The sequence below is a fragment of the Ochlerotatus camptorhynchus genome, unplaced genomic scaffold (genome assembly GCF_037179485.1).
Source record: "Ochlerotatus camptorhynchus isolate MF236.1 unplaced genomic scaffold, CSIRO-AGI_Acam_v1.1 ptg000535l, whole genome shotgun sequence".
Taxonomy (NCBI): domain Eukaryota; kingdom Metazoa; phylum Arthropoda; class Insecta; order Diptera; family Culicidae; genus Ochlerotatus; species Ochlerotatus camptorhynchus.
In genome coordinates, this window is record NW_027041018.1 from 311,581 (window position 1) to 325,839 (window position 14,259).

Here is a 14,259-nt window from a genome sequence, read left to right on the forward strand (position 1 = left end):
TGGGGGAATTTTGATATCATTTTGGTATCATGAAATGTTAGTTTCCTTTTTTGCAGTTTACAGTTCATGTGAAACGAAATCGATATCAGTTTACACCTCCGGTGAAGTGAAAATCTGACAGATACGCTCTTTCTCGAAACGTCAACTTTTCGCTTAGCTGCTCTTTTCGCGAGCGCTGCATGCGTGAGGGGCTGTTCATAAACTACGTAGACAGTTTAGGGGGGGGGGGGTTGACAATTATCCGTGGCCCATACAAATTTAAAAACATTTGTATGGACAATTGTCTACGCATGGGGAGGGGGGGGGGGGTCAAGAATCCCAAAAAACTGTCTACGTAGTTTATGAACAGGCCCTGAAAAAAGTACACGTAAACGAAAAAGATGCGATCCACAAAATTCGATTTCGCTGTCACCGATTCATTGGGAATGCAATCAGTTAATGTCAGTTAACCTTTTTAGCAAAAATAGACGATCTCAGGAAAAGGTTACAATCCGGAACGTTGGAGAGAATTACGGATGAGTTAATACAATTTCGTGTAATACAATTTGATCGATTATTATGATATGATTATTTTCAATGTATTAGTTAGTTTTTTATATCAACGAGAACAAACAACCAATACAACCGCTTGTATCCTCCTTTTGAAAAAAATGGTTTTTTTTACCCATTTAATGGTAAACACAATTTAAGAAAATGGGTAAAAAAAACACCCATTTATTGGCAGACCACCCATTTACCCAATAATTAGTAAACCATAGTTTACCGGTTGAATGAGGAGGGGCACTTTTAGCGGGAATGGGTGTTTTTACACTCATTAATGGGATTTTGCGAAACACCGTGAGAGTAACTATGGTTATTCTTAAAGAGCTGTCAAAATTGGAACAATCGATTGTCTGTCAAAGTCATATGAAAAGTCATTCCAATCGAGCAGAAGATCTGTCAAATGGATAAGATGTCGTCTCTTTATAAATTCCGGCTCTTTATAGTACGTTCAGACTACAGAGTTATAATATGTTATAGCGCACGCTAAGATCAGATAACCCAAATATAGGTTTACTTTACCCAAATCAGGCGTAAACTGCACGAACTCAGATATAGGTAAATTTTTTAACCCAAATATGGGTAAATTTAAATCGAATTTGCATAAAAATAAATCATTTATGGTTCACAAGAACCCATATTTGGGTTAAAAAAATTTACCCATATGTGAGTTTGTGCAATTTACGGCCAATCTCGGTAATCTCTTTGTACCGTCTAGGTAAACTGATCTTAGCGTGCGCTATCTTGATGGTGGTTTCTGTGTTGCAATTATTTGACAACCGTTATAACATGTTATAACTCTTTAGTCTGAACAAGGCATTAAACGCTGTACAGACTGGAGAGTTATAACATGTTATAACGGTTGTCAAATAATTGCAACACAGAAACCACCATCAAGGTAGCACTATAACATGTTATAACTCTGTAGTCTGATAGTACGTTCAGACTGGAGAGTTATAACATGTTATAACGGTTGTCAACTAATTGCAACACAGAAACCACCATCAAGATAGCGCTATAACATGTTATAACTCTGTAGTCTGAACAAGGCATGAACCTCGGTCTGAACGTACTATTATAGTACGTTCAGACTACAGAGTTATAACATGTTATAGCGCTATCTTGATGGTGGTTTCTGTGTTGCAATTATTTGACAACCGTTATAACATGTTATAACTCTCCAGTCTGGACAGCGTTTTAGTGTTGCTATTAGTTATTCTCTTTGAGTAACGTACACTCAAAAATATACTCAACAAAGATAGATTAAAATTTGATCCATTTTCGGTTACGTATAACTTTATACACACCAAATTTAAATCGCTGAAAATCAGCAAAATTTTGCTGATTTTAGACTTGATGAAAGATCGATCAGCAAACGTTTCAACAAAATAATACTGCTGAATTTTTCAGCATTTTCCAACTTCTGTCAAAATGACAACCTTTTACTGAAAGTCAGCAATATTTCTTTACTAATCTCTTTCAGAAATTCAAAATTATGACATTTGGCAGCATTTTGCTGATTAAACTATTAAATTCAGTAAATTGAATTTGTTTTCACTAAATGAGCTTCCAGTTTCTGTAAAAGATCGTTGATACAAATATACGAATAATAAAGATAAAATCGCCAGACTCTTTTCCAAGCATCATTTATTAAATATAACCAGTGTCCAAGCCAGTGTCTTTACCTAAATAATTCCGATGGAAAATATCCACTACAATTTCACATAGCTTTCATGTGATCTCATAATTGGGAATCGCACCACGAAATCACATGAACCTTATGTGTCCAATGAAGTTTATGTGATTTATCACATAGAATTTATGTGATCAAATTATTATTATTATTATTATAGTCCCTTTAACGCTTTTGGGTCATTCGTGACTTGTCCGGGGGTGAGATTTGAACTCGTGACTTTGGCGTGAGAGGTAACCACTATGCCGGGGTCGCCCCCATGTGATCAAATGAATGTTATGTGAATTTCAGATAAAATTCATTAATTTTGTAATTGGAAAAATATCACGTGCGTTCCCAATGGAAACTATATGAAAACTTTTTTCAGTGTACGAATGCAAAAATACTTGCGACTGTGATGCTAATAGTTTGACAGCTCTTTGACTGGGTGTAAGTTTATGTTGGCTGATTTTTTCGGTAAAAATATCGTTTGCTGTTTTTCAGTAAAGCATTGGATTGCTGATCATGATCCAGTAATTCGTTTTAATAATGATAATGAAAACTTAAATTTGGTGTGGGAACTTCGTGAAATATCGCGATATTTTCCAACGCTGAGCGTAACTTTTAATCTATTTAGATTTGAATATTTTTTGAGTGTAGAAAATTTAAAAAATTGTTTTTATGTGTCCTACACTGAACCTAGAAATCATGTTAAATTTATCTGAAAACACACATAATTATTTTCCATGTAGCTTTTCACATAACTTCTATGTGCAAATCACATAAACATTCAAGAGATGATTTTGTTAACATTCATTGGAACAATCACATACATCTTATGTGAAATACCCATGAGAGTTATTGGTTTTTGTTAATAAATTTAATGTGAAATACCAATGAGAATTATTAGTTTCGATCATAAATTTCATGTGCTTTTTTAATATTTTTTAGATGAATTCATTTTAAGGTTGTATGTATTATTGTAATTTCAGTTAAATAATCAAACAATTAAAATAATGTTTCAAATTATTTATTTAACATAGCTTTGCTACTATTTGTTTCATAAAAAATAATTACAATCGTCTGTATTAAAATTAGGTTTTAAGCGAAAGTAAAACTGCCCAACTAACAATTTTCGCAATGTAAACGCTTTACTCATTTCATTTATACAGCCTCAAGCTGTATTCAAATGTTATACGATATGAGGAAACCTTTTACTCAACCTCTATACAAGCAAATCTGGCGAACTTAGTCAGCTACTTCTAGTTGTTGTGACGGTTGGAACAAGCTCTTATTGCATATCTATTTACGCTTGTATACAGCTGTTATCTTGCTGTTTAGTTGTGTGTGAACTTGAAAGGCGTTTACTCAACCTTTACCCGATTATGCAATAATCACTACACAGCTTGCTCTTGAAGCCAAGTTAAATATTATCAACGCTTTTTGTTTTGGAGGAATTGATTGAGTTTATTTTGCTGCGAGAATCAAATTATTCGAAATTAGTTATAAGCACACCACCAAATTATTTACCCTGCACCGGAGAACCTGGAATCGAACTCGAGACGACCGTATTTGGCAAACCTTGACACTAACATCTTCGCTACGCCCGTTGAACTGAGGTAAACAAATATACATGACTTTCTACAATAATACCGTTGAGTAGAGGCTGTCTAATAGTGCACATGAATCACTTTTCTCGACTAGTTACTTCAGCTTTGTAAAGGAGCAGAGTAAAAGCTGTAGAACTGCACACGTCTAAAAATAAACCTAATTGACTGTAAAAATGCTTCCAAAGTATCACTAACACAGTTAATTAGCAGAGTACAGATTGTTTAGTTGTTGAAAAAGCACTTTTGATGTTTATGTTATTCAGCAAGAGTGGTTGGTTGTGTAGAAGCCATCAAATGAGTAATATATTCACTTTGTTAGCTTTGTTTTGCAGCTACAAGTTGAAAGTTGATTAGTGTGTGTATAGAAGTGACATTAGCGTTTATTAGCTGATGTTATTCAGTGCGACTGACAAATTGAATAATGGTTGTGAGAAAGTTGAGAAAACGTTCTCCAAAACTACTTTGCTAGCTTCTGCTTGTAGCTGTATCTGCAGCTTTGTTTCAGCTAATTTACAGCACAATGCTAGAAAAGTTGGCTTATAAAGCTGAAAATGTTAGTTGGGTGGTCTCCTATTCTATGAACCATAATTGGCGGAAGCGTCGATATGAATAATTTCAACTTGAGGTATCGCTTCGATTTCTGTAAAAGCCATGTAATGGTCGTCAAAGATCCCTGATTGCCATGTTTTAGCTACAAAAAGTATTCTTCATTTTCCTGAATAATGTCTAGTATTTGAAACAAACATAAGTCAGTGCTTTTAACCAGCGTTACAAAGTTTCCAGCTTTATAACTTGTACATTTATATGTTATTTTACTAGATATAGCAACGTCAAACCCTTTTTTAATCACCATAGGTTTAGTAATATTGTCATAGTAATTGCACAAACGAATATCACTGATAACAAAATCTCCATGTACTTCAACCTTTAAAAAAATTCCGTTGGATAAATTGTTAGCAAATTGCAAGGAAGCTTTTACGCATAAAGTATAACAATTATTTTTGCGTGACGATATGATGTGAGCATATTGCTTGAAATTTTTGTGCATTGCTTCGTTTCTGAAACACATCATCTTTTCTATGGGCCCAGAAGTTCGTATCAAAGTTGGATAGTGCACGATAAAATGATGCTTAGATTTAAACTCTTTGTTAAATAGCTGTTTATACAGTTCGTGATGTGTTGTGATAGCTTCCTTAAGGTAATCAATTTCAATTTCAGTAAATGATCGTTTAAGGCACATATCAAAAAGTCTTATTAACGCTTTAAAATAGTTCCAGACATCATCTCCTCTTGGTACAAAGTAGCCCACGATAAAGGAAAATATATGATATAGATTTCCTTTTCTCTTTGCTATGGTACGAACTTGAAACATCGGGCATTCTTTGCAACTCACTATCCAAGCAATGCTTACTAAAAGCTTTCCTCCAATTATTGAAATCTTGAACGGTAAAATATCGTTTTTTGTATACTGCCTATAACCCCATATCAGTCCCATATGGAAAAAGTAGGCATTGAGAAAATGGCAGCTGAAGTTAAGAAGTGCAATTTCCATTTAAATATTATAACAATCATAGTAAATGGTACGAACTTGAAACATCGGGCATTCTTTGCAACTCACTATCCAAGCAATGCTTACTAAAAGCTTTCCTCTAATTATTGAAATATTGAACGGTAAAATATCGTTTTTTGTATACTGCCTATAACCCCATATCAGTCCCATATGGAAAAAGTAGGCATTGAGAAAATGGCAGCTGAAGTTAAGAAGTGCAATTTCCATGTAAATATTAAAACAATCATAGTAAATTAATCGACAATTTTGTCAAGTTAAAATCAGTTGCAATGAAGCTTGCATGTATTGTTATATTAACGAAAAATATGGCGATTCAAAAAACAGAAATGTGGCTAGACCTCTGGATGATTGAATTTCAGGATGGGACTGATATGCGACTACTTTGCTTGATGGGACAAACTGACTTGATGTTGTTTTCACATTTACATGATCAAAGTCCGTAGTTTTATCACGTAATATGAAAGAAGATGCCAATTGATAGTGGATAAAGTTATTATCTTAAAATTGAAGAAAATCCATATGGGACTGATATGCGATTATAGGCAGTATATGCAATAATCCAAAACATCTACCAATCCATACTTGCAAATGCCACCGCTGAAGAGATCATGCATCCCATCTACGCTCTTATTCTCCGTCACGTGAAATGATGGCAGCTCGTTAAAAATGGATCTTCCAGCAATACCTGTTTGACTCTGTTTGTTTATTTCAACGTCTTCATCATTATCATTTCTTCTGCGTATGCAGTCTGCATGTTCTTTAACATCTACTTTGAGCAGTTCTTTAGGTCTGCGACAAAACCTGTAAAACCTGTAAAACGTGGCGTTGAATCCACTGGAAAATTGCAACATTGTATGCAAACCTAAATTATCGCCCTGAAGTAAGCACAAACCAATTCTTACATTAACTGATTTTCCCTTAACATCTAATTGTATTCCTTTCTCTTCCATAGACTTGAAGTTTTCTATCATTACAGCTAACAGTTTGTTGATGCCAGTATTTTTCATATCCACTTTCTTGATCATTCCTGCTACAAAAATATGAGAATGCTTGGCGAGGAACTGATCAGGTACAGTTGGAAAATTATAGTAAATACCACACACTGAGTGCCTATTAGAATGAGAACTTTGTGAGTCGTTGACTTCAAACTCGTCGGCATAAAGCCAAAGTGGAACAATTATGTCTCCTTCATATTTCTGATTTATTTGTTTCCATTTAGATCCGTTAAAGAAATTCAAAATGCCGTCTGATTTTTCGAGCATTGCAGTGTTTTCCAAAATTGTCACCCCTATTCTGTATTTCGTTTCGAACGAAATTCTCATACAAAAAAATATTTTTTTGTATGAAAATTTCGTTCGAAACGAAATACAGAATAGGGGTGTGTATGTATTGTATCATTTGATTTCAAGAAAGACTTGGTTTGAAATTCAATATGCATCATTAGCATATAACTTTTTGTTCTTTCAATTTCTACATCATCTTCAATATCTATTCTTCTAGACACAAGATCTTCGTTTTTATCTATGGTGATTATAGACGGCAATTCTAGACCTTCGATTTTCATCAAGTGATTGAAAAGCTTACAGTTGGAACCAATAGACTTAAACATATTCTTCATTTTTTAAACGTAACTTTCGTAATAAAATTGTGATTCTGCATTAGGTGCAATCATTTGAAGATCTTGTAACTGATTGGCTATCTCAGTAAACATTAAGGTTATTCCTTCTTGAATATCATAAACGTCTTTTCTACTGACATTCGTTTTCACATGTAAACTTAGGGTGAATGCTGTAGCTGATTTTTCAAATTGATTCAATTTGTCAGATGATGCTCCTCCATAATCGCTGCTGACTTCTGCGCTGTTTTTCTGCCGTTTTATTTGGTGATCTTCATTTTCGATCTCGATTCGATCGATATCCAGAGATAATGGACTACATTCCATGGCATTTGATTGATCTACGCTTTCTGGGCTTATGTGACCGATAATATGTTTTTTAAACGGATGCAATTTAGAAAACATTTGACTGCATGACGGTACGGTGCATCTGTAACGATAGTTCACTGGAACCCTATGATGATTTTTTAAATGTTCGAGATATACGACAGCGGTCTCGAAAGTGACGTTGCAGTGTTCGAACATACATTTAATCATGGTTCACTGTTGTCGAATTTTCAGTTTGAATTAGAAAATTGTGTAGGCGATTAACACTTGCGTAGGACTCGCGATGCTCAATGTCGTAGATAGAGCAGCTGATGAAATGCCAAATAAGTTTTGATATCTTCGAGTAGGGTAAACCAAACAAGTGTGTGGTTGAAGCACGTTGCTTACTGATCAGCATTCAAACATTGAATGAACGTCTGGATTACGCAAAGATTTCTTTGTTAAACAATATCATTTCGCAACGCATTGACTCAGCTGATCTATTGTCAAGGTTAAATTTGTATGCACCTTCCCGACAATTACGCAATCGACAGTTGTTCGCAGTAGATCGCCATCGGACCAATTACGCTAATTTTGGACCGGTAAATCAGATGATGACTGTTTATAATCATCATTGTGAAATGATTGACCTAAATATTCCCTCAACAGAATTAAAAATATATTTCAGAACCCTGCGAAGTCATGGAACATAAGTCCTAATGTTAATATGTAGTCTACGATTTGATTGATTGACGAATAAATTATAAGACTTCTTTCCGCCCGGAACCACTGAGTCCCTGAAGGGAACTCCCTAAAGCCCCAAGCTGCTGGTCTTAACCAACGGCAGCTCCAGGGGTGGGCACTTAAGTCCCTTGTAGGTTCCGGGTCTCAGGGCGTATTGGCGTGGGAGAGTTTTCGGATGTGAGGAGACCTGAAATTATGTTTTATTTTTTATTACCTTGTATTTTATTAGCCGGCGATGACAGTGGGGCGGGGCAGTATCGAACGTTGAACGGCTGGGGGTTCGGTCGAAACTGGCCGGGAAGCGGTGATTTTAGCAGGTGGTCCGGGTGACCCTGGCCGGGATACGGCGATGGTAGAAGCCCGTGTGAGTTTGCCGGTAATCCTGGCTCTAAACGGCGATCGGCTGCCGGGTGGGCAACGGGAGGACTTGAATGGCCGGGGTGATCTGGGCTTTGACGGGTAGTCAACCTGTAATGCCTGGGGCCGACGGCGAACAATGTGGCGGGCCTTCTACGAAGGATTGACTGTCCGCAATGCGGTGGCGATTGATGTCCGACTGATGATCAACTGGCCAGCTGGCGGACTGACCGGGCAGAATCGTGAATAGCCGGATAACTTGGCCGGGGAACGGGTGATGGTCAGGTCTCCTAGCGCTCCAGAAAACAAAGCGTTCTCACACCGCGTGGCTTGGACCGATGGCGAGGGTGACTAAAATTTCACCCCACACGCAACAAACTTTCCTTGTCGCTTCTACGAGGGCTCACGACTTACTGCCTAAATCCACTGACCGTCGGGCTCTCTCTTACCTCTTCACATCGACCGTGGTGTTGCGTTTTTTTCCATCCGCCCCCGATCGTAAGCAGCTTTCACTCCTATTTCCTAGCTTCTAATACAACCCTTACACAAGATCCACACATTTTGAAACCGATCGCCCCCCACTTTGAATCGGCCGTTATTTCACTACAATTTATTGGCCCTACTCCCCACATCAATATTTTAAACAATACTATGTTACCCGCCGGTAATATATCCCCCTCTGGTCAGGGTAAAAGAAGCGTTTACAAATGATTCTTTTCAGGTTCAATAGCAAATTTTAACATTAACTCTAGATATATCACTCAAAAAAAAAAAACTAAACAAATCAAAACATCATCAACAAGAAATCAGTGGCCACTATTTATAAACATGCATATATAACACTTACGAACTACTTGAGGCAATGCCTACATTGGTCGATCTTCCGTATCACGAGTATCGATTTACTATAGTGGTCAAAACCTTCTACCACCGAAACTACAAAACTCAACATTTAACAGTTCTGGGATCCGAGTTGGGATCGATCAGCGGAGCCCGGAATAAAACAATAAATCACTTTCGTTTTCACACATTCCTTTTGTCGAGCTAGGCCAAAAAAAACACTTAAACGCTTGACGTCTACACATGTTGAACGTGCGAATGAAAGATCGGGACTAATTTGAAACATCACCGTTGTTGGTGATCTATCCATATACATTCCTCGGATCATGAAGCCCAAACAAAGAACGAAGCAAGTCTAAAGACACAGAAGTGATACGGATCTATCGCTTGTTGCTTGTTTAGTTCAGTATTGTGTACCACTATCGTCGACCAGTACTGTGCACAAATTGTTACACAGGGAATCGGGTTTTCATGCAGATTCACGATTAAACTATTCTCCGGGACATAGGGATCGACATCGGTCGAGGCAAACCATATTTCAGTACACCGGTTTCTCTTGATCACTGAAGATCGGGATGCGCGCGCGACTTGCAGATACCGTTTGGAGGACGTCTCCACCCTAACGTGAACGAGATTGTTCACCACAGGCTACTCTTCGAAAACCTAAGAAAACAGGAGAGTTCCCCTAGCACCCCGCGGAAAGTGTTAGGAGAGGTGAAATTCCTGAATTTAGGGCTATAGTTGAGCACCCTAGTGTGCGAACAAGTCTAGAGGACAGTTCAAGGTTAAACTAACAATGGGATCTTTTCTTTCAGCTTTGCAATCCAGAGACTGAGGACGTTATTGGATCTCACATTTCGTCCATCATAATATGGTTACGGAGCTCGCTTAAGCAGGTTTGCTGGCCAAACCCATATAATGCGACCGTTTGGATCGGCCAGTTCGTAGAAAGACGAACCATGCTTCGCCACCACTGTGCAAGGTACAAACTGTGCTCCTAACTTAGCGTTATAAAACTCCTTTGAGTTTGAGAGTCTAGTATTTCGTTTGTAGACTGTGTCTCCCCCCAAAAAGGGTTTTGCAGGTTGCCGTGTTCTCAAATTATACGTTCGCGCCGCTTTTGTATGGGCTTTTTCTAGATTTTTGCGAACTACCGCGAAAAGTTTTGGGGATTCCTCGCGAATGCGAGCTAGACGGGCCTCGATCGACGATTCATCTTCGTTCTCGAAATTATCGTGTTCAGTTCCATAGAGAACTACCTCCTCCTCTCGCGATTCGAAACGGGGTAAAGCCCGTTGAGGAATGGGTTGTCGAATTGATGACGACTTCGACCTCCGACAAACGCGTGTCCCATTCACGCTGATTGTCTCTCGCGTACGACCGAAGCGACGTATTGATCGAACGATTCACGCTTTCAACCGAGGGGGGCGACACATCTAAATCTCAATTCTAGATGCTCAACTAATCTCACACTAGCGAATCAAACTTCGAAAAATTTTCTTTGTTTTCTCGCATCTATTTGCATCGCGCATCATCTTTTTACAGGAAATCTTCAAAATCGTCATGAATCTTCTTGATATCTACTCAGCGTGCGCGCAGCTAACCACAGCAAAACACAATTTTTCCTGCATCGTAGATAGAGTCGCCCCCCTCGGTGGAACATGTTTTTTTTTTCTATAACTTTTTTTAATGTATTGAAATTTCATTTTGAAGACTTGACGACTTTGGCAAAGTTGATTATCTTGATAAAATAAACAACTCTTCTTAAGACGTCAAAACTTCACAGCCTACTGTTTTCATTTTTTCATGCAAAAATCCAGCTCCAGGTTGCTAGCAGCGATCTCAATATCTGAAAGTCAAATGGGAGTAATTAAACATCACAACAACATAAGGTAGCATAAATAAGCTTACCAAAAAGTGAAACATCACTAGACTATCCATGATATTCGCAGTTCCAAGGCATCCCCGGGGAAGCTGGAATCAAATCCGGATGATCTTGGCCATCCGATGGCCACCAAACACAATAAAAACGGATGAGGAACTGTACCGATTCAGTTTTTCATCGGCTCACTATCACATTTTCGCCCGGCCTTCATGAGGTTGTAGTGTCATAGGATACACCGCGAATACACTTATAACACTTATAACCGAGTGTATAACAAACTATGAACATGTTGTGTAAAATAGAAAGTTTTTCTTCCGACAGTTTCATCTTAGTATTCATCTTTGGTTTCATCTTAGTATTCATCTTTGGTATTACCTATGTAAAAATATCGATTCGTGTTGCCAGATCAAAACATCGATTTCTCTTGTCAGATCAAAATAACAATACACGGTACTGATATTTTTGGGATTTTTTTTTATCTGCATGATTGCTAGGTTTCGATCCCGTGCCATCTAGGGTGTACTGATTTCTTTGTTGGTAGCTAATCCTCGGGTCTACAGCTGCTGTTGATGAGCTTCTTAACGACTGGCAATCACACTCAAGTATATGGTGTTTTGAAATTTATGTACATCTTTTCAAGCAAGAAATTAAAATTTATGTGTCATATCCATAACCAAAGTATCAAGTTCCCTCATTCGGTTCAAAATGCCGAGAATTCTACCACGCTTGCTATCGCTAATTCTTAAGAAATGGCCGAGAGCGTATCGACGTAAACTTAAAGAACTATAATTTGAAGTCTCGTGCGGACCCAATACAGACTACAGACATTATACAGATATTTGAAACTTAATACAGATTTAGTACAGATTTTTACCAATTGGTTCCTGAAACTTAACATAAAATAAACAAAATTATTTTCGAGTGTATGCATCTTGCTCTGAGGCTGATTTGACAGCACGTCTCCCCCGCCCCCCTCCCCTCCCCAGTTTTCTAGCACACGACGACGCCGAAGAAAGATTTGTTCATCACTATAATCTATTTCCCTCTTGTTCGTGAATCTTAGATTTAGAATGTGCGCACCGAAAATTCAAAAAGTCTTTTTAAATCGCATGATTTTAAACAGTAAAATGCTTTTTAAGTTTTTACTTCGTATACAACTAAAAATAAAAATTAAAAAACGCACTTTTTTAAGTTTAAAAATGCTTATTTATTCAGTTTAGTGTGTGGCGAGCAATTTTATAACCAAAATACATGTGGGAAATACGTAATCAGAAATAAAGCGATTTTTCCTAGTGTATAGACAAATACAGACATATTTTTTGACCCTCATACAGACTTTTGAAAAAATCATCTGGCATCCCTGCAGTATCTCGAACACCTCCGCCATGGCAGGACGGTCAAGCAAACTGTGTTTTATTAATTTCATCTCCGTACCTATCACAACGATCATAAACACAACGTAGGATCCCGCCCGTGCGCGATCATATGGTGCCGTGACTATCCACTCGATCGACGGGCAAACTACAGCAGTGCAACAAACCAAATTTCAAATCACTGACGACCGACGTGCTAACCACCACACTGTGACAACAACGAGGACGACGATCGAGATGCAGCAGTGAATGGTGCCATCCACTGTAAGAATAACGCTTCACTTCCCGCTACGATGGTGTGGCCCGCAGGTAGGCATCTGGCAGAATATGCACGTTCCTGGCTCACCGTGAACCGCCGACAGTTCTGGTCAGGAAGCATATTCATTGTTCAGGGGTGAGTTCGAATGCCGGATTTTTCTGCAGTGATCCTGCTTTGTTTCATTGTTACCGTAATGTCATCAGAGTTTGTGTGTTATCATTGTTTGTATGTAGGCCACTAGTCAATAGAAAACAGTTCGTTTTGGGGGGGGGGGAGTATGTTTGTGCAACGTCATCTACATGTACAACTACCCTACCCACTGTAGCTTCTATACAAACGAATACAAATAAACAATATATCAGTATCTCGAATACCTCCGCCATGGCAGGACGGTCAAGCAAACTGTGTGTTTTATTAATTTCATCTCCGTACCTTTCACAACGATCATAAACACAACGTAGGGATCCCGCCCGTGCACGATCAAATACTCATGTTCATAGTTTGTTATACACTCGGTTATAAGTGTATCCTATGACACTACAACCTCACACGCAGAAAAAACTATCGTCGTAACAAAAATATTTGAGGTAAATTTAAACGTAAACTCAGTTTGTTCTGGCCACAAACATAAATTAGGTTGATTTCAAACGTATTCCATGTTTGAAGTTATGTGAAATCAATGTTTAAAAATAAAAATAATTTTACGTTTATTTCAAAAATATTCGTGTTGAACATGAACGTATTTATTTTTGTTTGGTTTGACAGCTATGCGAACAATAATAAATATGTTTATTTTAAACATGCTTCTCATGTTTAAAATAAACATACATATTTTGGAATTATTTTAGTAGTTGAGTGCAGGGTAAACCAAAATAAAACGGTTTGCAAAGAAATGAAAAAAAGATCTGCGGGCAGGGCATATTAATTCCTGCTCTTTTTCGGGTGCGATTAAGGGTGACCTGTGGGTATTGGGGTCCTAGTCCGGGATGCGAGGACTCGTCGGGGTGGGTGTCCGGGGGTTCCAGTTCAGTGGAACCGGTGCAAATGTGTGTTATTAGCGTCGTTTTGCCGTTTCTGCCACTGGTCCTCATACCGGTTTCTTTCCATGTTCGGTATCGAAGGAGGATCCGGAATGGATTCGGAATGGATGGTCGTTTTCTGTTGACGTTGAGCAAAGCTGGAGCAACTTTTTCCGAATGTAACAAGAAGGAAATAAAAAGGCATGACACGCTAAAAACCGTTTACCCAAATCCTATATTGTTGAAATAAACATGCTTTTGAATTTAATTCAAACATAAATATTTTATTTTTAAAGATGCTTTCAATTCACTTTGAATAATTCATATGTTTAGAGTATAAACATTTATATTTTTGTTTTAAATGAACAAAATTCGTATCCGTGCATGAAGGCCAGGCGAAAATGTGATAGTTAAAAAAAGAACACATGAACTACACGGTCTGACTACTAGATACGAAGTGATTTATTCA